This window comes from Phyllobates terribilis, unplaced genomic scaffold (genome assembly GCF_046119375.1).
Source record: "Phyllobates terribilis strain yellow unplaced genomic scaffold, ASM4611937v1 Scaffold_123__1_contigs__length_5148117, whole genome shotgun sequence".
NCBI classification, from domain to species: domain Eukaryota; kingdom Metazoa; phylum Chordata; class Amphibia; order Anura; family Dendrobatidae; genus Phyllobates; species Phyllobates terribilis.
In genome coordinates, this window is record NW_027362883.1 from 2,158,256 (window position 1) to 2,182,890 (window position 24,635).

The 24,635-nt window shown below is 44.4% G+C and overlaps 12 non-coding genes across 12 annotated transcripts; all 12 read left to right on the top strand.

Moving 5' to 3' along the window:
* The first annotated feature begins 499 nt into the window (after positions 1-499).
* LOC141202105 (U2 spliceosomal RNA) lies at positions 500-690 on the top strand. Its single transcript, XR_012273388.1, has one exon. It is a non-coding gene; the product is annotated as a U2 spliceosomal RNA (small nuclear RNA).
* Positions 691-1,805: 1,115 nt separating this feature from the next.
* Positions 1,806-1,996, top strand: LOC141202106 (U2 spliceosomal RNA). Its single transcript, XR_012273389.1, has one exon. It is a non-coding gene; the product is annotated as a U2 spliceosomal RNA (small nuclear RNA).
* Positions 1,997-3,111: 1,115 nt separating this feature from the next.
* LOC141202107 (U2 spliceosomal RNA) lies at positions 3,112-3,302 on the top strand. Its single transcript, XR_012273391.1, has one exon. It is a non-coding gene; the product is annotated as a U2 spliceosomal RNA (small nuclear RNA).
* A 1,115-nt stretch (positions 3,303-4,417) lies between these two features.
* LOC141202108 (U2 spliceosomal RNA) lies at positions 4,418-4,608 on the top strand. Its single transcript, XR_012273392.1, has one exon. It is a non-coding gene; the product is annotated as a U2 spliceosomal RNA (small nuclear RNA).
* A 1,115-nt stretch (positions 4,609-5,723) lies between these two features.
* LOC141202110 (U2 spliceosomal RNA) lies at positions 5,724-5,914 on the top strand. The gene has a single exon (XR_012273394.1). It is a non-coding gene; the product is annotated as a U2 spliceosomal RNA (small nuclear RNA).
* A 1,115-nt stretch (positions 5,915-7,029) lies between these two features.
* Positions 7,030-7,220, top strand: LOC141202182 (U2 spliceosomal RNA). The gene has a single exon (XR_012273464.1). It is a non-coding gene; the product is annotated as a U2 spliceosomal RNA (small nuclear RNA).
* A 6,155-nt stretch (positions 7,221-13,375) lies between these two features.
* Positions 13,376-13,570, top strand: LOC141202619 (U2 spliceosomal RNA). The gene has a single exon (XR_012273852.1). It is a non-coding gene; the product is annotated as a U2 spliceosomal RNA (small nuclear RNA).
* A 1,115-nt stretch (positions 13,571-14,685) lies between these two features.
* LOC141202111 (U2 spliceosomal RNA) lies at positions 14,686-14,876 on the top strand. The gene has a single exon (XR_012273395.1). It is a non-coding gene; the product is annotated as a U2 spliceosomal RNA (small nuclear RNA).
* A 1,109-nt stretch (positions 14,877-15,985) lies between these two features.
* On the top strand, positions 15,986-16,176 carry LOC141202112 (U2 spliceosomal RNA). The gene has a single exon (XR_012273396.1). It is a non-coding gene; the product is annotated as a U2 spliceosomal RNA (small nuclear RNA).
* Positions 16,177-17,291: 1,115 nt separating this feature from the next.
* Positions 17,292-17,481, top strand: LOC141202440 (U2 spliceosomal RNA). The gene has a single exon (XR_012273713.1). It is a non-coding gene; the product is annotated as a U2 spliceosomal RNA (small nuclear RNA).
* A 1,112-nt stretch (positions 17,482-18,593) lies between these two features.
* Positions 18,594-18,784, top strand: LOC141202114 (U2 spliceosomal RNA). Its single transcript, XR_012273397.1, has one exon. It is a non-coding gene; the product is annotated as a U2 spliceosomal RNA (small nuclear RNA).
* A 1,115-nt stretch (positions 18,785-19,899) lies between these two features.
* On the top strand, positions 19,900-20,090 carry LOC141202115 (U2 spliceosomal RNA). Its single transcript, XR_012273398.1, has one exon. It is a non-coding gene; the product is annotated as a U2 spliceosomal RNA (small nuclear RNA).
* The last annotated feature ends 4,545 nt before the right edge of the window (positions 20,091-24,635 follow it).

Sequence of the window (24,635 nt, forward strand, 5' to 3'; positions counted from 1 at the left end):
CTCTGTGAGCTTCTCAGCGACATTCAGCCAGCCAGGTATCCTGCCTGCAGTAGATGGAATGTGGCAATGGAACGCTGGCTGCGCGTGTCATAATAGGCTCTGAGCCTTTATATACCTGTGCACAGCAGCAGCCACCTTCAGTCTGCTGCTGGACAGCCAGCAGCAGCAGCAGCAGGAGAGGTATGTAATCAGGAGCCCTCCTGCTAAGGGTAGACAGCTGCTCGTTCCACCCCACCCCCCGCCTTAATTGGTTCTCCTCCCTTCCAACGGTGTTGAGGCGGGTGGGAACAGCAGGGGGTGAAGGTGCTGTGTTTAAAGAGGTGGAGTTATGCAGATCTAAAACGCGTGGATTGCAGCAGCAGCAAGCCGAAAAGTGCAGGCATGTAAGGGATCTAGAGGTTGACAACATGTCTTCTTAACGGGAGTCCAGGAGCTCATCTCCACAAATGGACTTTTCAGGATCCTTGGGTGGCTCCGTAGTTTGAAACCAATTCTGGTTATCGCTTCTCGGCCTTTTGGCTAAGATCAAGTGTAGTATCTGTTCTTATCAGTTTAATATCTGATACGTCCCCTATCTGGGGACCATATATTAAATGGATTTTTAGAACAGGGAGATGGAAAAAGAGCTTGCTCTGTCCACTCCACGCATTGACCTGGTATTGCAGTATCTCCAGGACCGGTGCACCCCTTCTTTAATGCAGTTTCTAAAATCAGAAAGAATTGAATTCAATGTTTTTTGTTCATTTTGCTTGTTTGTCGGATTTGGGGATGGACTCTTTGGCTTTGCTTTTCTTCTCCTCATTGGATTTTTCATGTTCAAAGTTGCAGAAGCCAGATTACAAGCTCATTTTGGTTCAACTTCAGCAACTGTGCATTGCATTGCCATGTAATGTGATGCAATGCTATCTTTCTAGCTCTCCCTTTTTACTTCCTTTTGGATAAACAGACATATTAGGCAAGCATTTTGGAGCTTTCACCTAAATAACTACAGGTGGTGAGATAAGCTGCACAATATAATTGACCTTTCAGTATATTGTTGCACACACACCATCTATTTAGCAAATGCCCTTGTTATCAACAGCAGCCTTTTAAACTCACCTGAGCTAACAGGTATGTGCGCTGGTTACTCTGCTGCGCTTAAAATTTCTTTTTTGGTTTGCTACAATGCCTTTTCTGAAACGTTGTCTCCTTCTGCTGGAACACTGACTTCTTTCATTTAATGCCTGCAGACTATAAAAGAGAACCCAACCCAAAAAGTTTGGTTGATTAGTCTGTGGCATTCTGTTAAACTGTTGCTTATGGCGGTCTCTGTGAGCTTCTCAGCGACATTCAGCCAGCCAGGTATCCTGCCTGCAGTAGATGGAATGTGGCAATGGAACGCTGGCTGCGCGTGTCATAATAGGCTCTGAGCCTTTATATACCTGTGCACAGCAGCAGCCACCTTCAGTCTGCTGCTGGACAGCCAGCAGCAGCAGCAGCAGGAGAGGTATGTAATCAGGAGCCCTCCTGCTAAGGGTAGACAGCTGCTCGTTCCACCCCACCCCCCGCCTTAATTGGTTCTCCTCCCTTCCAACGGTGTTGAGGCGGGTGGGAACAGCAGGGGGTGAAGGTGCTGTGTTTAAAGAGGTGGAGTTATGCAGATCTAAAACGCGTGGATTGCAGCAGCAGCAAGCCGAAAAGTGCAGGCATGTAAGGGATCTAGAGGTTGACAACATGTCTTCTTAACGGGAGTCCAGGAGCTCATCTCCACAAATGGACTTTTCAGGATCCTTGGGTGGCTCCGTAGTTTGAAACCAATTCTGGTTATCGCTTCTCGGCCTTTTGGCTAAGATCAAGTGTAGTATCTGTTCTTATCAGTTTAATATCTGATACGTCCCCTATCTGGGGACCATATATTAAATGGATTTTTAGAACAGGGAGATGGAAAAAGAGCTTGCTCTGTCCACTCCACGCATTGACCTGGTATTGCAGTATCTCCAGGACCGGTGCACCCCTTCTTTAATGCAGTTTCTAAAATCAGAAAGAATTGAATTCAGTGTTTTTTGTTCATTTTGCTTGTTTGTCGGATTTGGGGATGGACTCTTTGGCTTTGCTTTTCTTCTCCTCATTGGATTTTTCATGTTCAAAGTTGCAGAAGCCAGATTACAAGCTCATTTTGGTTCAACTTCAGCAACTGTGCATTGCATTGCCATGTAATGTGATGCAATGCTATCTTTCTAGCTCTCCCTTTTTACTTCCTTTTGGATTAACAGACATATTAGGCAAGCATTTTGGAGCTTTCACCTAAATAACTACAGGTGGTGAGATAAGCTGCACAATATAATTGACCTTTCAGTATATTGTTGCACACACACCATCTATTTAGCAAATGCCCTTGTTATCAACAGCAGCCTTTTAAACTCACCTGAGCTAACAGGTATGTGCGCTGGTTACTCTGCTGCGCTTAAAATTTCTTTTTTGGTTTGCTACAATGCCTTTTCTGAAACGTTGTCTCCTTCTGCTGGAACACTGACTTCTTTCATTTAATGCCTGCAGACTATAAAAGAGAACCCAACCCAAAAAGTTTGGTTGATTAGTCTGTGGCATTCTGTTAAACTGTTGCTTATGGCGGTCTCTGTGAGCTTCTCAGCGACATTCAGCCAGCCAGGTATCCTGCCTGCAGTAGATGGAATGTGGCAATGGAACGCTGGCTGCGCGTGTCATAATAGGCTCTGAGCCTTTATATACCTGTGCACAGCAGCAGCCACCTTCAGTCTGCTGCTGGACAGCCAGCAGCAGCAGCAGCAGGAGAGGTATGTAATCAGGAGCCCTCCTGCTAAGGGTAGACAGCTGCTCGTTCCACCCCACCCCCCGCCTTAATTGGTTCTCCTCCCTTCCAACGGTGTTGAGGCGGGTGGGAACAGCAGGGGGTGAAGGTGCTGTGTTTAAAGAGGTGGAGTTATGCAGACCTAAAACGCGTGGATTGCAGCAGCAGCAAGCCGAAAAGTGCAGGCATGTAAGGGATCTAGAGGTTGACAACATGTCTTCTTAACGGGAGTCCAGGAGCTCATCTCCACAAATGGACTTTTCAGGATCCTTGGGTGGCTCCGTAGTTTGAAACCAATTCTGGTTATCGCTTCTCGGCCTTTTGGCTAAGATCAAGTGTAGTATCTGTTCTTATCAGTTTAATATCTGATACGTCCCCTATCTGGGGACCATATATTAAATGGATTTTTAGAACAGGGAGATGGAAAAAGAGCTTGCTCTGTCCACTCCACGCATTGACCTGGTATTGCAGTATCTCCAGGACCGGTGCACCCCTTCTTTAATGCAGTTTCTAAAATCAGAAAGAATTGAATTCAATGTTTTTTGTTCATTTTGCTTGTTTGTCGGATTTTGGGATGGACTCTTTGGCTTTGCTTTTCTTCTCCTCATTGGATTTTTCATGTTCAAAGTTGCAGAAGCCAGATTACAAGCTCATTTTGGTTCAACTTCAGCAACTGTGCATTGCATTGCCATGTAATGTGATGCAATGCTATCTTTCTAGCTCTCCCTTTTTACTTCCTTTTGGATTAACAGACATATTAGGCAAGCATTTTGGAGCTTTCACCTAAATATCTACAGGTGGTGAGATAAGCTGCACAATATAATTGACCTTTCAGTATATTGTTGCACACACACCATCTATTTAGCAAATGCCCTTGTTATCAACAGCAGCCTTTTAAACTCACCTGAGCTAACAGGTATGTGCGCTGGTTACTCTGCTGCGCTTAAAATTTCTTTTTTGGTTTGCTACAATGCCTTTTCTGAAACGTTGTCTCCTTCTGCTGGAACACTGACTTCTTTCATTTAATGCCTGCAGACTATAAAAGAGAACCCAACCCAAAAAGTTTGGTTGATTAGTCTGTGGCATTCTGTTAAACTGTTGCTTATGGCGGTCTCTGTGAGCTTCTCAGCGACATTCAGCCAGCCAGGTATCCTGCCTGCAGTAGATGGAATGTGGCAATGGAACGCTGGCTGCGCGTGTCATAATAGGCTCTGAGCCTTTATATACCTGTGCACAGCAGCAGCCACCTTCAGTCTGCTGCTGGACAGCCAGCAGCAGCAGCAGCAGGAGAGGTATGTAATCAGGAGCCCTCCTGCTAAGGGTAGACAGCTGCTCGTTCCACCCCACCCCCCGCCTTAATTGGTTCTCCTCCCTTCCAACGGTGTTGAGGCGGGTGGGAACAGCAGGGGGTGAAGGTGCTGTGTTTAAAGAGGTGGAGTTATGCAGATCTAAAACGCGTGGATTGCAGCAGCAGCAAGCCGAAAAGTGCAGGCATGTAAGGGATCTAGAGGTTGACAACATGTCTTCTTAACGGGAGTCCAGGAGCTCATCTCCACAAATGGACTTTTCAGGATCCTTGGGTGGCTCCGTAGTTTGAAACCAATTCTGGTTATCGCTTCTCGGCCTTTTGGCTAAGATCAAGTGTAGTATCTGTTCTTATCAGTTTAATATCTGATACGTCCCCTATCTGGGGACCATATATTAAATGGATTTTTAGAACAGGGAGATGGAAAAAGAGCTTGCTCTGTCCACTCCACGCATTGACCTGGTATTGCAGTATCTCCAGGACCGGTGCACCCCTTCTTTAATGCAGTTTCTAAAATCAGAAAGAATTGAATTCAATGTTTTTTGTTCATTTTGCTTGTTTGTCGGATTTGGGGATGGACTCTTTGGCTTTGCTTTTCTTCTCCTCATTGGATTTTTCATGTTCAAAGTTGCAGAAGCCAGATTACAAGCTCATTTTGGTTCAACTTCAGCAACTGTGCATTGCATTGCCATGTAATGTGATGCAATGCTATCTTTCTAGCTCTCCCTTTTTACTTCCTTTTGGATAAACAGACATATTAGGCAAGCATTTTGGAGCTTTCACCTAAATAACTACAGGTGGTGAGATAAGCTGCACAATATAATTGACCTTTCAGTATATTGTTGCACACACACCATCTATTTAGCAAATGCCCTTGTTATCAACAGCAGCCTTTTAAACTCACCTGAGCTAACAGGTATGTGCGCTGGTTACTCTGCTGCGCTTAAAATTTCTTTTTTGGTTTGCTACAATGCCTTTTCTGAAACGTTGTCTCCTTCTGCTGGAACACTGACTTCTTTCATTTAATGCCTGCAGACTATAAAAGAGAACCCAACCCAAAAAGTTTGGTTGATTAGTCTGTGGCATTCTGTTAAACTGTTGCTTATGGCGGTCTCTGTGAGCTTCTCAGCGACATTCAGCCAGCCAGGTATCCTGCCTGCAGTAGATGGAATGTGGCAATGGAACGCTGGCTGCGCGTGTCATAATAGGCTCTGAGCCTTTATATACCTGTGCACAGCAGCAGCCACCTTCAGTCTGCTGCTGGACAGCCAGCAGCAGCAGCAGCAGGAGAGGTATGTAATCAGGAGCCCTCCTGCTAAGGGTAGACAGCTGCTCGTTCCACCCCACCCCCCGCCTTAATTGGTTCTCCTCCCTTCCAACGGTGTTGAGGCGGGTGGGAACAGCAGGGGGTGAAGGTGCTGTGTTTAAAGAGGTGGAGTTATGCAGATCTAAAACGCGTGGATTGCAGCAGCAGCAAGCCGAAAAGTGCAGGCATGTAAGGGATCTAGAGGTTGACAACATGTCTTCTTAACGGGAGTCCAGGAGCTCATCTCCACAAATGGACTTTTCAGGATCCTTGGGTGGCTCCGTAGTTTGAAACCAATTCTGGTTATCGCTTCTCGGCCTTTTGGCTAAGATCAAGTGTAGTATCTGTTCTTATCAGTTTAATATCTGATACGTCCCCTATCTGGGGACCATATATTAAATGGATTTTTAGAACAGGGAGATGGAAAAAGAGCTTGCTCTGTCCACTCCACGCATTGACCTGGTATTGCAGTATCTCCAGGACCGGTGCACCCCTTCTTTAATGCAGTTTCTAAAATCAGAAAGAATTGAATTCAATGTTTTTTGTTCATTTTGCTTGTTTGTCGGATTTGGGGATGGACTCTTTGGCTTTGCTTTTCTTCTCCTCATTGGATTTTTCATGTTCAAAGTTGCAGAAGCCAGATTACAAGCTCATTTTGGTTCAACTTCAGCAACTGTGCATTGCATTGCCATGTAATGTGATGCAATGCTATCTTTCTAGCTCTCCCTTTTTACTTCCTTTTGGATAAACAGACATATTAGGCAAGCATTTTGGAGCTTTCACCTAAATAACTACAGGTGGTGAGATAAGCTGCACAATATAATTGACCTTTCAGTATATTGTTGCACACACACCATCTATTTAGCAAATGCCCTTGTTATCAACAGCAGCCTTTTAAACTCACCTGAGCTAACAGGTATGTGCGCTGGTTACTCTGCTGCGCTTAAAATTTCTTTTTTGGTTTGCTACAATGCCTTTTCTGAAACGTTGTCTCCTTCTGCTGGAACACTGACTTCTTTCATTTAATGCCTGCAGACTATAAAAGAGAACCCAACCCAAAAAGTTTGGTTGATTAGTCTGTGGCATTCTGTTAAACTGTTGCTTATGGCGGTCTCTGTGAGCTTCTCAGCGACATTCAGCCAGCCAGGTATCCTGCCTGCAGTAGATGGAATGTGGCAATGGAACGCTGGCTGCGCGTGTCATAATAGGCTCTGAGCCTTTATATACCTGTGCACAGCAGCAGCCACCTTCAGTCTGCTGCTGGACAGCCAGCAGCAGCAGCAGCAGGAGAGGTATGTAATCAGGAGCCCTCCTGCTAAGGGTAGACAGCTGCTCGTTCCACCCCACCCCCCGCCTTAATTGGTTCTCCTCCCTTCCAACGGTGTTGAGGCGGGTGGAAACAGCAGGGGGTGAAGGTGCTGTGTTTAAAGAGGTGGAGTTATGCAGATCTAAAACGCGTGGATTGCAGCAGCAGCAAGCCGAAAAGTGCAGGCATGTAAGGGATCTAGAGGTTGACAACATGTCTTCTTAACGGGAGTCCAGGAGCTCATCTCCACAAATGGACTTTTCAGGATCCTTGGGTGGCTCCGTAGTTTGAAACCAATTCTGGTTATCGCTTCTTGGCCTTTTGGCTAAGATCAAGTGTAGTATCTGTTCTTATCAGTTTAATATCTGATACGTCCCCTATCTGGGGACCATATATTAAATGGATTTTTAGAACAGGGAGATGGAAAAAGAGCTTGCTCTGTCCACTCCACGCATTGACCTGGTATTGCAGTATCTCCAGGACCGGTGCACCCCTTCTTTAATGCAGTTTCTAAAATCAGAAAGAATTGAATTCAATGTTTTTTGTTCATTTTGCTTGTTTGTCGGATTTGGGGATGGACTCTTTGGCTTTGCTTTTCTTCTCCTCATTGGATTTTTCATGTTCAAAGTTGCAGAAGCCAGATTACAAGCTCATTTTGGTTCAACTTCAGCAACTGTGCATTGCATTGCCATGTAATGTGATGCAATGCTATCTTTCTAGCTCTCCCTTTTTACTTCCTTTTGGATAAACAGACATATTAGGCAAGCATTTTGGAGCTTTCACCTAAATAACTACAGGTGGTGAGATAAGCTGCACAATATAATTGACCTTTCAGTATATTGTTGCACACACACCATCTATTTAGCAAATGCCCTTGTTATCAACAGCAGCCTTTTAAACTCACCTGAGCTAACAGGTATGTGCGCTGGTTACTCTGCTGCGCTTAAAATTTCTTTTTTGGTTTGCTACAATGCCTTTTCTGAAACGTTGTCTCCTTCTGCTGGAACACTGACTTCTTTCATTTAATGCCTGCAGACTATAAAAGAGAACCCAACCCAAAAAGTTTGGTTGATTAGTCTGTGGCATTCTGTTAAACTGTTGCTTATGGCGGTCTCTGTGAGCTTCTCAGCGACATTCAGCCAGCCAGGTATCCTGCCTGCAGTAGATGGAATGTGGCAATGGAACGCTGGCTGCGCGTGTCATAATAGGCTCTGAGCCTTTATATACCTGTGCACAGCAGCAGCCACCTTCAGTCTGCTGCTGGACAGCCAGCAGCAGCAGCAGCAGGAGAGGTATGTAATCAGGAGCCCTCCTGCTAAGGGTAGACAGCTGCTCGTTCCACCCCACCCCCCGCCTTAATTGGTTCTCCTCCCTTCCAATGGTGTTGAGGCGGGTGGGAACAGCAGGGGGTGAAGGTGCTGTGTTTAAAGAGGTGGAGTTATGCAGATCTAAAACGCGTGGATTGCAGCAGCAGCAAGCCGAAAAGTGCAGGCATGTATGGGATCTAGAGGTTGACAACATGTCTTCTTAACGGGAGTCCAGGAGCTCATCTCCACAAATGGACTTTTCAGGATCCTTGGGTGGCTCCGTAGTTTGAAACCAATTCTGGTTATCGCTTCTCGGCCTTTTGGCTGCGATCGTATGACTGTACCTTGATTGGTGCGAGTCTCCTGGAGGAATCCGGACCCTTTTGTGGAGGATTTTCTGCTTTTTCCTGTGGTATTCCATACCGACAGAATCCAAGATGTCTTTTGTGAAGAACACCATCCGTTTGTCCGTGGATCCATCTGACCAGAACAAGAACAACGTGGTTTTCATTGTCCAAGACATCGTTGAAGGCAAAGCTGGAGCAAGACGTTCTGAGATCTTCAGTGTCAACGAATTTTCACGTCAAGGTAATTATGACGTTACCTTTATGGACCAGGATGTTTGCCTTAATGTCTTTGAATGGCTCCGTGGTCACTCTAGTGACCCCTGCTTGGAAGGAGTTAGATGGGAACCTTTGTTTGGTCTGCAAAAAAAGGAGGTGACTGTGACTGTCTATAACCCTTTTACAGACCCTGAGCTGCTGGAGTGCTTCCTCTCTCGCTACTGTGAATATGTGCGGAAGGGAGTGAAGCAAGTCAATTGTCTAGGAATCTTTAACTGTCAGTATAAATTCCGTGTGAAATTGAAAAGGGATCCTGACAGTGTGGGGGGCTTTAGACACCCTCCATCAAATTTTTCCGTTGCAGGCCATAGAGGTTTCCTCTTTTACCCAGGCCAGCCCATGTTTTGCCGTAGATGCTTTTCTTTCGGACATACCATGGTAACATGCCTTAAAGGGCAGTGTTGCCGAAATTGCAGAAAGGAGGGGCATATGGCCAACCAGTGTCCAGAGGCCAAGTCCTGTGATGTCTGTGGGAGTAGTGATCACATGTATAAGGACTGTCCTATGAGTGCACCTAGACGTTCTGATAAAGAACAGAAGGAGGAGGAGCTGGAGAGGAGGCAGATGGCAAGCGCACTGAAAGTGCTGGAAAGATTGGAGAGGGAGGAGAGAGAGGGAAGGAGGCGGGAAACTGGTAGAGCCTCTCCCTCTACGGCGCCAGAGGAGGTGTCCCTGAGACCATGTTCTTCTTCTGCTGAAGAAATGAGGAAGAAGCGGAGGGAAGAAAAGGAGTTCTGGAGGGAAGTGGCAAAGGAGGAGAAAAAGGCAGTGTCTGCGAGAATATCTAGGAAAGTGGTGGAAGCAGAGCTGCCTGAGATGATGACTTTTGGAGAGGCAATGGACGCAACAGGATGTGAAGTGCAAATCTCGGAACCCGACAGTCCTGAACACCCTTCGGGTCCTGAAAACATTGAAGATTTTTCTTCGGAGGATGATAGGGGTGCAAAGAAGAGTCGTAGGGAGGATGGTGGGGGCAGTGATGATGCAGTTTTTAGTGAGCCTCAGAGGAAGATCAGAACTGCCAGAATGAGGAGTGTGGCTGGTGAAGCCAGCGGGTCGGAAACCAGCTGTTCTGTTCTGATGGCGGAGGAGGATAGTGGTGGTGCTGGATAGTGTCACCATATAATATTGTAAATGTTTTTTCTTTTTGTCCTCTTGTGAGCTTTGGTTTAGGCCAAAGGCTATTTCTTTGTGTAATTGGTGAAGGAGTAGAAGTATTATGGGATTTACCATAGTGTCCCAAAACGTAAGAGTGTTTAAAAGTAAAGTAAGAAGAGCTGCTATTTTTGAGTTTTTAGCTATGCAAAATGCATCTATTTTTTGTTTACAAGAATGTGGGGTAGTGGATGGTGTGAAAGGGGATGAATGGTCTTATGGAGCGTCTGTGTGGTCGGGGAGTGCATGTAATAAGAATGATGGTGTGGGTATTTTGGTTAAAGGAAGGGAGGTTGTTTTGAGTGATTATTTGGTTATTGAGGTGGGGAGATGTATCCTTGCTAATTTTGTATACAAGAATGTAAAGTTTTGTGTTATTAATGTTTATGCGCCAGTTGAAAAAAATGAGCGCAAAAATTTATTTGAAAAAATTAAGCTTTTTGTTCCAGGAAGAATACCTGTGGTAATTGTGGGTGATATGAACTGTGATGTGGGGAGAGTGAATGTGGATGTGTCTGGGAAAGCATTATTGGAGTTAGTGAATGATTTTGGGTTGTGTGATATGCAGCGCGTGTGTAACATGAATCCTTTGTTGAACACTTTCTTTTCTGAGAGTGGTAGGGTACAATCCAGATTGGATTATTGTTTTATTTCTAAAAATATGGTTTCTGTTAATTATAGGCAGGAAAACGTTCTTTTTTCAGATCATGTGTGTATGTTGTGTGAGTTGGATATAAAAGTTGATGGAGTGTTTGGGAGAGGATTGTGGAAGTTAAATGTTAAACTGTTAGAGAATGAAGATGTGAGAAAGGAGTATGAAAGGCGGTATGAAGAATGGTGTAAGCATAAAAATGAGTTTGGGAATGTTTGTGAGTGGTGGGACTGGGTGAAGAAACAAACAAAAATGTTCTTTAAAAATTTAGGATACAAGTATGCAGCAATTAAAAGAGAGAGCTTTGTTAAACTGAACGCGCGGTTGAGCGTTTTGTATAAGTTAAGGGAAGGAGGAGTTGAGGTGGAGGAGGATATTTTAGAGGTAAAAAAGGAGATTAGTGAGTTTTTGTTGGAGAGAGGGAGAAGCATAGTGTTTAGGGCAAAGATTGATAAGATGGAGCAGGATGAGAAATGTTCTCGGTTTTTCTTTAAAAAAGTTTTTGGAAAGAAACAGAGTATGAGCGTGGTGTATGGAGCAGATGGAAGTGAGGTGAGTGGAGAGGATATGTGTGAAGAGGTGGCTAAGTTTTATGAGGATCTGTATGCAGTGAAACAGAGGGATGAATGTTTGGAGAATGATGTTTTGAGTGTGTTAGAGAGTAAGTTGAGTGAAGCAGAAAGAGAGAGAGTGATGGGTGAGGTGACTGGTGATGAGGTATGGAAGGTTATGTGTAGTATGGCTTTGAATAAGACGCCGGGGGAGGATGGCCTCCCAGTAGAATTTTATCGTGTGATGTGGGGTGTGATTGGTAAGGACTTTGTGGATGTATGTAAGTATATGTGGGGAAACATGGAGGTGGCTGAGAGTATGCGTGCAGGTATGGTTGTGTTAATTCCTAAGAAAGGGGATTTGAAAAGTCTGAGGAATTGGAGGCCAATAACGTTACTTAATTGTGATTATAAAATCTATGCAAAACTTATGGCTAATAGGATGCGTGATGTGATAGAGAGTGTGATTGGGGATGAGCAGTGTTGTGCGGTACCTGGGAGGCGGATTCACGAGTGTGTGTGTATGTTAAGAGATTGTCTATGGGATTGCATGGGTCGTAAGAAGAGTGTATTTTTGTTAAGTTTGGATTTTGAAAAGGCTTATGATAGGTTGTCGCATGGTTTTTTGTTCAGAGTGTTGTTAAAAATGGGTTTTCCGGCTGATTTTGTTGGGCGAGTGAGAAGTTTGTATGCGGGTGTTTATAGCTGTGTTTTAATGAATGGGTATGTGGGTAGGAAAGTGAATGTGTTTTCGGGTGTGCGACAGGGGTGTCCTTTGTCCCCTGTAGCATTTATTTGTGCAATTGAGCCATTGTTGTGTATGCTGAGGAAAGATAAGGTAATTCGTGGTGTGCAAGTGCCGGGAGGTGGAGGAAAAGAATGGAAGGTGAGTGGTTATATGGATGACGTGTGTGTATTATGTGATTCTGAATGTTCGGTGAGGCGGGTGAAGTTGTTAGTGTCTATTTTTTGTGGTGCATCTGCGTTTAAAGTGAATTGGGAAAAGAGTGAGTGTAAGGGTTTTGGAGGCGGAAGTTTAAGTAGGGATGTAGGTGTGAATGTAGTGAATGGACCTATTAAAGTTTTGGGTGTGAAGTTTTCAGAGAGTTTGGATGGGAAAGAAAGTTGGGATGATGCGAAAGGAAAAGTTGAGCAGAAGTTGAATTTTTGGAAATTGAGGAGTTTATCCTTTTTTGGGAAGATTTTAATTGTTAAGAGTGTGGTGTTGCCAATATTTTTATATATTGCGGTAGTATTTCCACCAGGATATATGTGTATGAGAAGCTTGAATAGAATTTTATTTGTTTTTTTGTGGAACTCGAAAATGGAGAGAGCTAGGAGAGAAATTTTGGTTAAAAGAGTGGAAAAAGGTGGTTTGGGTTTTCCGAATTTGGACGTGTTTTTTGGTGTGAATATCGTTGTGTTTGTTTTGAAAGTGATTAGGGCGGATGGAAAGTTTTCATCTATGTGTAGGTATTTATTTGGAGCGTATTTGTTTAGTTTAAAGTGGCAAGAAAGGGATTTGCGATGTCCGATTGCTTTTGAGGTGCCTGTATGGTATGTGTGGGTTTATAAGTTTTTGGTGAGGTATGAACTGTGTGATGCAGATGTGAGATTGCTGGAGAATAAGAAGGCTGTGTATAGGATGATTGAATGTAGAGAGGTAGAATGTGGAATAAATATGGTTAGGGGTGGTGATGTGCAGAAGGTTTGGAAGAAAGTGCGGATGAGTGGTATGACCAACAAACAGAGTGAAGTTGTGTGGCAGTCTTTACATGGAGTATTACCTGTGAGAGAGTTTCAGAGGAATAGAGGTTTGGTGAGGAGTGAAATGTGTCCAAGAAATGGCTGTGGTGGAAGGGAAAGTGTGTTGCATGTTTTTTGGAATTGCCAGTATGCTAGAGATGTGATTGGGAGAATGGGGCCTTTGTGTAAAGAATTGTGTGGTGTGAATTTGTTGTCTTTTGAGTTGTTTATGTTTGGTTTGGGAATATGTGATGGGACGAAGGAAAGAGTCTTGTGGTTGATGCTTGCATGTATAAAGGAAGTGTTATGGGATGTGAGGAATGTGTATGTGTTTAAAAGGAAGGAAATTGCTGTAAAGGATAGTGTGAAGGTGATTTTGGGGAAGATGTATGTGTGTTTCCTATGGGACAAAAAGAGGAGAGGGGAAGTGGATGCAGAGGGAATATGGAAAGTTAAAAAGTGGAGATATATTGTTAGTACCTCTTGATTTTTGTTATTGTTGTTTTGAAATATGAAATAAATATTTCCGATGATGATGGGGACAGCAAATTGCGTATTGGATTTGACGCAGCTGTTTTGATGGAATTTTCCTTTGTCTGGTTTTCATAGACTGTGGAATTTCCTCGTCTGAGGAGAAAAAAAAAAAAAAAAAAAAAAAATCTGTTCTTATCAGTTTAATATCTGATACGTCCCCTATCTGGGGACCATATATTAAATGGATTTTTAGAACAGGGAGATGGAAAAAGAGCTTGCTCTGTCCACTCCACGCATTGACCTGGTATTGCAGTATCTCCAGGACCGGTGCACCCCTTCTTTAATGCAGTTTCTAAAATCAGAAAGAATTGAATTCAATGTTTTTTGTTCATTTTGCTTGTTTGTCGGATTTGGGGATGGACTCTTTGGCTTTGCTTTTCTTCTCCTCATTGGATTTTTCATGTTCAAAGTTGCAGAAGCCAGATTACAAGCTCATTTTGGTTCAACTTCAGCAACTGTGCATTGCATTGCCATGTAATGTGATGCAATGCTATCTTTCTAGCTCTCCCTTTTTACTTCCTTTTGGATAAACAGACATATTAGGCAAGCATTTTGGAGCTTTCACCTAAATAACTACAGGTGGTGAGATAAGCTGCACAATATAATTGACCTTTCAGTATATTGTTGCACACACACCATCTATTTAGCAAATGCCCTTGTTATCAACAGCAGCCTTTTAAACTCACCTGAGCTAACAGGTATGTGCGCTGGTTACTCTGCTGCGCTTAAAATTTCTTTTTTGGTTTGCTACAATGCCTTTTCTGAAACGTTGTCTCCTTCTGCTGGAACACTGACTTCTTTCATTTAATGCCTGCAGACTATAAAAGAGACCCCAACCCAAAAAGTTTGGTTGATTAGTCTGTGGCATTCTGTTAAACTGTTGCTTATGGCGGTCTCTGTGAGCTTCTCAGCGACATTCAGCCAGCCAGGTATCCTGCCTGCAGTAGATGGAATGTGGCAATGGAACGCTGGCTGCGCGTGTCATAATAGGCTCTGAGCCTTTATATACCTGTGCACAGCAGCAGCCACCTTCAGTCTGCTGCTGGACAGCCAGCAGCAGCAGCAGCAGGAGAGGTATGTAATCAGGAGCCCTCCTGCTAAGGGTAGACAGCTGCTCGTTCCACCCCACCCCCCGCCTTAATTGGTTCTCCTCCCTTCCAACGGTGTTGAGGCGGGTGGGAACAGCAGGGGGTGAAGGTGCTGTGTTTAAAGAGGTGGAGTTATGCAGATCTAAAACGCGTGGATTGCAGCAGCAGCAAGCCGAAAAGTGCAGGCATGTAAGGGATCTAGAGGTTGACAACATGTCTTCTTAACGGGAGTCCAGGAGCTCATCTCCACAAATGGACTTTTCAGGATCCTTGGGTGGCTCCGTAGTTTGAAACCAATTCTGGTTATCGCTTCTCGGCCTTTTGGCTAAGATCAAGTGTAGTATCTGTTCTTATCAGTTTAATATCTGATACGTCCCCTATCTGGGGACCATATATTAAATGGATTTTTAGAACAGGGAGATGGAAAAAGAGCTTGCTCTGTCCACTCCACGCATTGACCTGGTATTGCAGTATCTCCAGGACCGGTGCACCCCTTCTTTAATGCAGTTTCTAAAATCAGAAAGAATTGAATTCAATGTTTTTTGTTCATTTTGCTTGTTTGTCGGATTTGGGGATGGACTCTTTGGCTTTGCTTTTCTTCTCCTCATTGGATTTTTCATGTTCAAAGTTGCAGAAGCCAGATTACAAGCTCATTTTGGTTCAACTTCAGCAACTGTGCATTGCATTGCCATGTAATGTGATGCAATGCTATCTTTCTAGCTCTCCCTTTTTACTTCCTTTTGGATAAACAGACATATTAGGCAAGCATTTTGGAGCTTTCACCTAAATAACTACAGGTGGTGAGATAAGCTGCACAATATAATTGACCTTTCAGTATATTGTTGCACACACACCATCTATTTAGCAAATGCCCTTGTTATCAACAGCAGCCTTTTAAACTCACCTGAGCTAACAGGTATGTGCGCTGGTTACTCTGCTGCGCTTAAAATTTCTTTTTTGGTTTGCTACAATGCCTTTTCTGAAACGTTGTCTCCTTCTGCTGGAACACTGACTTCTTTCATTTAATGCCTGCAGACTATAAAAGAGAACCCAACCCAAAAAGTTTGGTTGATTAGTCTGTGGCATTCTGTTAAACTGTTGCTTATGGCGGTCTCTGTGAGCTTCTCAGCGACATTCAGCCAGCCAGGTATCCTGCCTGCAGTAGATGGAATGTGGCAATGGAACGCTGGCTGCGCGTGTCATAATAGGCTCTGAGCCTTTATATACCTGTGCACAGCAGCAGCCACCTTCAGTCTGCTGCTGGACAGCCAGCAGCAGCAGGAGAGGTATGTAATCAGGAGCCCTCCTGCTAAGGGTAGACAGCTGCTCGTTCCACCCCACCCCCCGCCTTAATTGGTTCTCCTCCCTTCCAACGGTGTTGAGGCGGGTGGGAACAGCAGGGGGTGAAGGTGCTGTGTTTAAAGAGGTGGAGTTATGCAGATCTAAAACGCGTGGATTGCAGCAGCAGCAAGCCGAAAAGTGCAGGCATGTAAGGGATCTAGAGGTTGACAACATGTCTTCTTAACGGGAGTCCAGGAGCTCATCTCCACAAATGGACTTTTCAGGATCCTTGGGTGGCTCCGTAGTTTGAAACCAATTCTGGTTATCGCTTCTCGGCCTTTTGGCTAAGATCAAGTGTAGTATCTGTTCTTATCAGTTTAATATCTGATACGTCCCCTATCTGGGGACCATATATTAAATGGATTTTTAGAACAGGGAGATGGAAAAAGAGCTTGCTCTGTCCACTCCACGCATTGACCTGGTATTGCAGTATCTCCAGGACCGGTGCACCCCTTCTTTAATGCAGTTTCTAAAATCAGAAAGAATTGAATTCAATGTTTTTTGTTCATTTTGCTTGTTTGTCGGATTTGGGGATGGACTCTTTGGCTTTGCTTTTCTTCTCCTCATTGGATTTTTCATGTTCAAAGTTGCAGAAGCCAGATTACAAGCTCATTTTGGTTCAACTTCAGCAACTGTGCATTGCATTGCCATGTAATGTGATGCAATGCTATCTTTCTAGCTCTCCCTTTTTACTTCCTTTTGGATAAACAGACATATTAGGCAAGCATTTTGGAGCTTTCACCTAAATAACTACAGGTGGTGAGATAAGCTGCACAATATAATTGACCTTTCAGTATATTGTTGCACACACACCATCTATTTAGCAAATGCCCTTGTTATCAACAGCAGCCTTTTAAACTCACCTGAGCTAACAGGTATGTGCGCTGGTTACTCTGCTGCGCTTAAAATTTCTTTTTTGGTTTGCTACAATGCCTTTTCTGAAACGATGTATCCTTCTGCTGGAACACTGACTTCTTTCATTTAATGCCTGCAGACTATAAAAGAGAACCCAACCCAAAAAGTTTGGTTGATTAGTCTGTGGCATTCTGTTAAACTGTTGCTTATGGCGGTCTCTGTGAGCTTCTCAGCGACATTCAGCCAGCCAGGTATCCTGCCTGCAGTAGATGGAATGTGGCAATGGAACGCTGGCTGCGCGTGTCATAATAGGCTCTGAGCCTTTATATACCTGTGCACAGCAGCAGCCACCTTCAGTCTGCTGCTGGACAGCCAGCAGCAGCAGCAGAAGGAGAGGTATGTAATCAGGAGCCCTCCTGCTAAGGGTAGACAGCTGCTCGTTCCACCCCACCCCCCGCCTTAATTGGTTCTCCTCCCTTCCAACGGTGTTGAGGCGGGTGGGAACAGCAGGGGGTGAAGGTGCTGTGTTTAAAGAGGTGGAGTTATGCAGATCTAAAACGCGTGGATTGCAGCAGCAGCAAGCCGAAAAGTGCAGGCATGTAAGGGATCTAGAGGTTGACAACATGTCTTCTTAACGGGAGTCCAGGAGCTCATCTCCACAAATGGACTTTTCAGGATCCTTGGGTGGCTCCGTAGTTTGAAACCAATTCTGGTTATCGCTTCTCGGCCTTTTGGCTAAGATCAAGTGTAGTATCTGTTCTTATCAGTTTAATATCTGATACGTCCCCTATCTGGGACCATATATTAAATGGATTTTTAGAACAGGGAGATGGAAAAAGAGCTTGCTCTGTCCACTCCACGCATTGACCTGGTATTGCAGTATCTCCAGGACCGGTGCACCCCTTCTATAATGCAGTTTCTAAAATCAGAAAGAATTGAATTCAATGTTTTTTGTTCATTTTGCTTGTTTGTCGGATTTGGGGATGGACTCTTTGGCTTTGCTTTTCTTCTCCTCATTGGATTTTTCATGTTCAAAGTTGCAGAAGCCAGATTACAAGCTCATTTTGGTTCAACTTCAGCAACTGTGCATTGCATTGCCATGTAATGTGATGCAATGCTATCTTTCTAGCTCTCCCTTTTTACTTCCTTTTGGATAAACAGACATATTAGGCAAGCATTTTGGAGCTTTCACCTAAATAACTACAGGTGGTGAGATAAGCTGCACAATATAATTGACCTTTCAGTATATTGTTGCACACACACCATCTATTTAGCAAATGCCCTTGTTATCAACAGCAGCCTTTTAAACTCACCTGAGCTAACAGGTATGTGCGCTGGTTACTCTGCTGCGCTTAAAATTTCTTTTTTGGTTTGCTACAATGCCTTTTCTGAAACGTTGTCTCCTTCTGCTGGAACACTGACTTCTTTCATTTAATGCCTGCAGACTATAAAAGAGAACCCAACCCAAAAAGTTTGGTTGATTAGTCTGTGGCATTCTGTTAAACTGTTGCTTATGGCGGTCTCTGTGAGCTTCTCAGCGACATTCAGCCAGCCAGGTATCCTGCCTGCAGTAGATGGAATGTGGCAATGGAACGCTGGCTGCGCGTGTCATAATAGGCTCTGAGCCTTTATATACCTGTGCACAGCAGCAGCCACCTTCAGTCTGCTGCTGGACAGCCAGCAGCAGCAGCAGGAGAGGTATGTAATCAGGAGCCCTCCTGCTAAGGGTAGACAGCTGCTCGTTCCACCCCACCCCCCGCCTTAATTGGTTCTCCTCCCTTCCAACGGTGTTGAGGCGGGTGGGAACAGCAGGGGGTGAAGGTGCTGTGTTTAAAGAGGTGGAGTTATGCAGATCTAAAACGCGTGGATTGCAGCAGCAGCAAGCCGAAAAGTGCAGGCATGTAAGGGATCTAGAGGTTGACAACATGTCTTCTTAACGGGAGTCCAGGAGCTCATCTCCACAAATGGACTTTTCAGGATCCTTGGGTGGCTCCGTAGTTTGAAACCAATTCTGGTTATCGCTTCTCGGCCTTTTGGCTAAGATCAAGTGTAGTATCTGTTCTTATCAGTTTAATATCTGATACGTCCCCTATCTGGGGACCATATATTAAATGGATTTTTAGAACAGGGAGATGGAAAAAGAGCTTGCTCTGTCCACTCCACGCATTGACCTGGTATTGCAGTATCTCCAGGACCGGTGCACCCCTTCTATAATGCAGTTTCTAAAATCAGAAAGAATTGAATTCAATGTTTTTTGTTCATTTTGCTTGTTTGTCGGATTTGGGGATGGACTCTTTGGCTTTGCTTTTCTTCTCCTCATTGGATTTTTCATGTTCAAAGTTGCAGAAGCCAGATTACAAGCTCATTTTGGTTCAACTTCAGCAACTGTGCATTGCATTGCCATGTAATGTGATGCAATGCTATCTTTCTAGCTCTCCCTTTTTACTTCCTTTTGGATAAACAGACATATTAGGCAAGCATTTTGGAGCTTTCACCTAAATAACTACAGGTGGTGAGATAAGCTGCACAATATAATTGACCTTTCAGTATATTGTTGCACACACACCATCTATTTAGCAAATGCCCTTGTTATCAACAGCAGCCTTTTAAACTCACCTGAGCTAACAGGTATGTGCGCTGGTTACTCTGCTGCGCTTAAAATTTCTTTTTTGGTTTGCTACAATGCCTTTTCTGAAACGTTGTCTCCTTCTGCTGGAACACTGACTTCTTTCATTTAATGCCTGCAGACTATAAAAGAGAACCCAACCCAAAAAGTTTGGTTGATTAGTCTGTGGCATTCTGTTAAACTGTTGCTTATGGCGGTCTCTGTGAGCTTCTCAGCGACATTCAGCCAGCCAGGTATCCTGCCTGCAGTAGATGGAATGTGGCAATGGAACGCTGACTGCGCGTGTCATAATAGGCTCTGAGCCTTTATATACCTGTGCACAGCAGCAGCCACCTTCAGTCTGCTGCTGGACAGTCAGCAGCAGCAGCAGCAGGAGAGGTATGTAATCAGGAGCCCTCCTGCTAAGGGTAGACAGCTGCTCGTTCCACCCCACCCCCCGCCTTAATTGGTTCTCCTCCCTTCCAACGGTGTTGAGGCGGGTGGGAACAGCAGGGGGTGAAGGTGCTGTGTTTAAAGAGGTGGAGTTATGCAGATCTAAAACGCGTGGATTGCAGCAGCAGCAAGCCGAAAAGTGCAGGCATGTAAGGGATCTAGAGGTTGACAACATGTCTTCTTAACGGGAGTCCAGGAGCTCATCTCCACAAATGGACTTTTCAGGATCCTTGGGTGGCTCCGTAGTTTGAAACCAATTCTGGTTATCGCTTCTCGGCCTTTTGGCTAAGATCAAGTGTAGTATCTGTTCTTATCAGTTTAATATCTGATACGTCCCCTATCTGGGGACCATATATTAAATGGATTTTTAGAACAGGGAGATGGAAAAAGAGCTTGCTCTGTCCACTCCACGCATTGACCTGGTATTGCAGTATCTCCAGGACCGGTGCACCCCTTCTTTAATGCAGTTTCTAAAATCAGAAAGAATTGAATTCAATGTTTTTTGTTCATTTTGCTTGTTTGTCGGATTTGGGGATGGACTCTTTGGCTTTGCTTTTCTTCTCCTCATTGGATTTTTCATGTTCAAAGTTGCAGAAGCCAGATTACAAGCTCATTTTGGTTCAACTTCAGCAACTGTGCATTGCATTGCCATGTAATGTGATGCAATGCTATCTTTCTAGCTCTCCCTTTTTACTTCCTTTTGGATAAACAGACATATTAGGCAAGCATTTTGGAGCTTTCACCTAAATAACTACAGGTGGTGAGATAAGCTGCACAATATAATTGACCTTTCAGTATATTGTTGCACACACACCATCTATTTAGCAAATGCCCTTGTTATCAACAGCAGCCTTTTAAACTCACCTGAGCTAACAGGTATGTGCGCTGGTTACTCTGCTGCGCTTAAAATTTCTTTTTTGGTTTGCTACAATGCCTTTTCTGAAACGTTGTCTCCTTCTGCTGGAACACTGACTTCTTTCATTTAATGCCTGCAGACTATAAAAGAGAACCCAACCCAAAAAGTTTGGTTGATTAGTCTGTGGCATTCTGTTAAACTGTTGCTTATGGCGGTCTCTGTGAGCTTCTCAGCGACATTCAGCCAGCCAGGTATCCTGCCTGCAGTAGATGGAATGTGGCAATGGAACGCTGGCTGCGCGTGTCATAATAGGCTCTGAGCCTTTATATACCTGTGCACAGCAGCAGCCACCTTCAGTCTGCTGCTGGACAGCCAGCAGCAGCAGCAGCAGGAGAGGTATGTAATCAGGAGCCCTCCTGCTAAGGGTAGACAGCTGCTCGTTCCACCCCACCCCCCGCCTTAATTGGTTCTCCTCCCTTCCAACGGTGTTGAGGCGGGTGGGAACAGCAGGGGGTGAAGGTGCTGTGTTTAAAGAGGTGGAGTTATGCAGATCTAAAACGCGTGGATTGCAGCAGCAGCAAGCCGAAAAGTGCAGGCATGTAAGGGATCTAGAGGTTGACAACATGTCTTCTTAACGGGAGTCCAGGAGCTCATCTCCACAAATGGACTTTTCAGGATCCTTGGGTGGCTCCGTAGTTTGAAACCAATTCTGGTTATCGCTTCTCGGCCTTTTGGCTCAGATCTGTAATGGGTCTAGTCATTTGGCTGTCTGTGCGTTAACTCTTGGCCCTGTGGCATCGCCATTTTATGGCTTAAGCCACTTGCTGCTATAAGGAGTTGGCCAGTAGACACGACTAGCGATAATGGGACGCATTCGATACGCTGGGCCCGGTGAGGCTCGAGTGAAGTTTGGAATCCAGATTGATGTGGAAGAAGGCAAAGAAGGAATCTTTACCCTCAGCTTCGTGGTGAAGGAGATTTTGTTTGGACTCCTTGAAGTGAAGAAGGAAGAAATCTTGTGCCTCCAGCAATTCAAAAGCAAGTATAATCTTGTATTTACTTCTATGGCTGTTTGCAACAATTTCTATGATTGTTTGAAAAAGAATCTGGACAATCAATATTTGGATGGGCTGACTTTTGTCATCTTGTATTGCTCCAAAGAGGTACCTCTGACTGTTTTCATGTACAACCCACATGTGGACTTGGCTTTGATTTATGCCTTTCTAAATAGGCACTGCTATATTACCAAGGTGGCAGTAAAAGTCATGAATGAGGAGGAACTATGGACCGGTAAATATCGTTTCATGGTCAAGTTCCGGGAAAGTCCTGATGAACCAGGGGGTATACATTATCCTCCATCAAATTTTTCCATTGGGAGTGAGCGGGGTTACCTGTTCTTCCCCAATGCGCCCAGGTTTTGTCGTCATTGTAGGAGGTATGGCCATACTCAGGAAGCATGCGACATCAGACAGATTATTTGTAGGAAGTGCAATGAGGTGGGTCATTCTTCCAATAATTGCAAAAATGAAATAGTCTGTAACCTCTGCGGAGAGAAGGGGCATGCCTTCAGAGACTGTATATTCCATCCTGGTTCATATGCGGGGGCAGCGGGAAGGGGAAGGAGAAGAAATGAATCTCCTGCACCCACAGCTACAACTCCGACTGCTCCAACTCCGACTGCTCCGATATCTACTCTGGCTTTCCTGGATGAGGAGGAGGCTCGGGTTGCTTTTCCAGAACTGGTTCGTGTGAATGTAAGAGGAAATATGGAGCTGGCACCTGAGCCACCGGTGCAGAGGGCCGCGTCTGTGGCTTCAGATGTCAGTGAGTCTGAGACGATAACTGATGATCGTATAGGCATGGAAGTGGCCCCGGTGGAGGATCTGGAGGCTGAAATTCCAGACATGATGGTTACATTGCAGGGGGAAGAAGAGTCTGATCTGACCAGAACACCGCATGTGGCCTGGAGCGATGTCGTTTCTGACCTTGAGGAGGAGGGAGGTCAGGGGGACTTTGACCCCCAGCGGCGGGATTATAGTTCAGATGAAGATGGAGGCGCTTCAGTGAAGAAAAAGAAGAAAACTGAACCATCCTTTTCCCCTTTAAGTGACTGCAGTGTGAGTCCAGCCCGGGTGTACCCTACTGCATCCGATCCCCAAGATGTGTCTTTTTTGGGGGAAGGCACAAACTACGTTATCTGCACGTCCAGCGTCCTACCCCCAGAAGGGTTAGGATGATGTACAGGTGGGCATGTTGTCGTGACCTGCCACATCAAATTAATAGATGGGTGCCCAAGTTGCTCTCAGCATCTTGTCGCTAAATGTTCGGCTGATTAAATCTGAGTCGAGAAGAGTGGCAATTTTGGACTACTTGAGCAACTTGGATGCGGACGTATACTGTGTCCAGGAGTGTGGGATCTCCGATCCCTTAAGTGAAAATGCATGGCCTTTAGGTCAAAGTGTGTGGTCTGGTTCTGTATGTAATAAAAATTGTGGGGTAGGTGTTTTGGTGAAGGGTTATAGTGTTAAGATAGAAAGTTACATGGTGGTGGAGGCGGGGAGGTGTGTAATATGTGAGTTAAATTGTAGGGGGTGGAGGGTTAGGGTGGTAAATATGTATGCACCAATAGATAAAGGGGAGAGGCTGGAAATTTTTGAGAAATTATGTTTTTTTTTATCTGGCAAAATGCCAATAATTTTTGTTGGAGATTTCAATTGTGTGACGGAGGGGGATAAGATGGATGTTACAGGTAAAAGACTCAAGAGTCTTGTGGCGGATTTTTCCTTACAGGATGCTGCGGAAGTTTTTTTAGGTAATCCACCTCCTGCGACCTATAAGGCCGACAGGGGAGGCATAGAGTCTAGAATAGACCGTATCTTCTTTTCTTCACAAAATGTTATTTGTAGGAATTTCCAGCAGGAAGATGTTCCCTTCTCTGACCATGTGTGTTTGAGGGCACGTCTAGAAGGTAAGATTTCCTTTGTATATGGTGGTGGCGTGTGGAAACTTAATGTGCGTTTGCTGGAAGATAATAGGATCATGCGTGATTTTAGGCGAATGTATGTTAGGTGGAGGGATAAAAAAAGTGATTTCAGGAATGTGCTTGAGTGGTGGGACTGGATGAAGAGTGAGATTGTTTTTTTCTTTAGAAAAAGGGGCAGGAGGAAAGCAGCAATGAATAGAGCAAAATTTAATGATTTAAGCTCTAGACTGGAGTGGCTGAGGAAGTTAAGGATGATTGGAGTGGATGTGGATGTTTTGATGTGTCAAGTGAAAGAAGAGATTAAGAAATATATTGAGGGTAAAGGGAAAGAAATTATTTACCGTTCTAAGATTGAACATTTGGAGAAAAATGAGAAATGCACAAGGTTTTTTTTCAAAAAAGTTTTTGGGAAGAAAGTAGATATGGATGAGGTGGTGAATGGTGATGGGGTGTGTGTGAGTGGGAAGGATGTGATGCAGGAGGTGGTGTTGTTTTATAAGGAGTTGTATGGGGAAAAATGGGTTGATGATAGGATGTTGACTGATGCTTTGGGGTGTTTAGAAGGTTGTTTGGGTGAGGATGAACGTGAAATATTGGATGATGTAATTGTGTTGGATGAAGTTAAAAAAGTGGTGATGTCTGCGAGTAAGAATAAAACACCTGGGAAGGATGGACTGCCCGTGGAGTTATATGTTAAGGAATGGGACACGATGGGAAATGACTTATTGGAGGTGTGCCAGTATATGTTCACGGAGAATATGTTGAGTGAATCTATGAGAGATGGGGTGGTGGTTTTGGTTCATAAGAAAGGTGATAAAAAGGATTTGGGGAATTGGAGGCCAATCACCCTTTTGAATGCAGACTATAAGGTGTTTAGTAAATTGTTGGCTAGCCGGATGCGGGAAGTGATTGGCGGTGTGGTGGATGAAGATCAAGTGTGTGCAGTGCCTGGGAGAAGTATGACTGAAAATTTGGTGTTGTTGCGTGATGTGATTGGGGATTGTATGAGTCGTAAGCAGAAATGTTTGTTGTTTTCGGTTGATTTTGAAAAAGCTTTTGACCGTGTGTCACATAGCTTTATGTTTAAGGTTTTGTCTAAGATGGGTTATTCCAGGAATTTTGTAAACTGTGTTAGGAGTTTGTATTGTAATGTTTCAAGTGA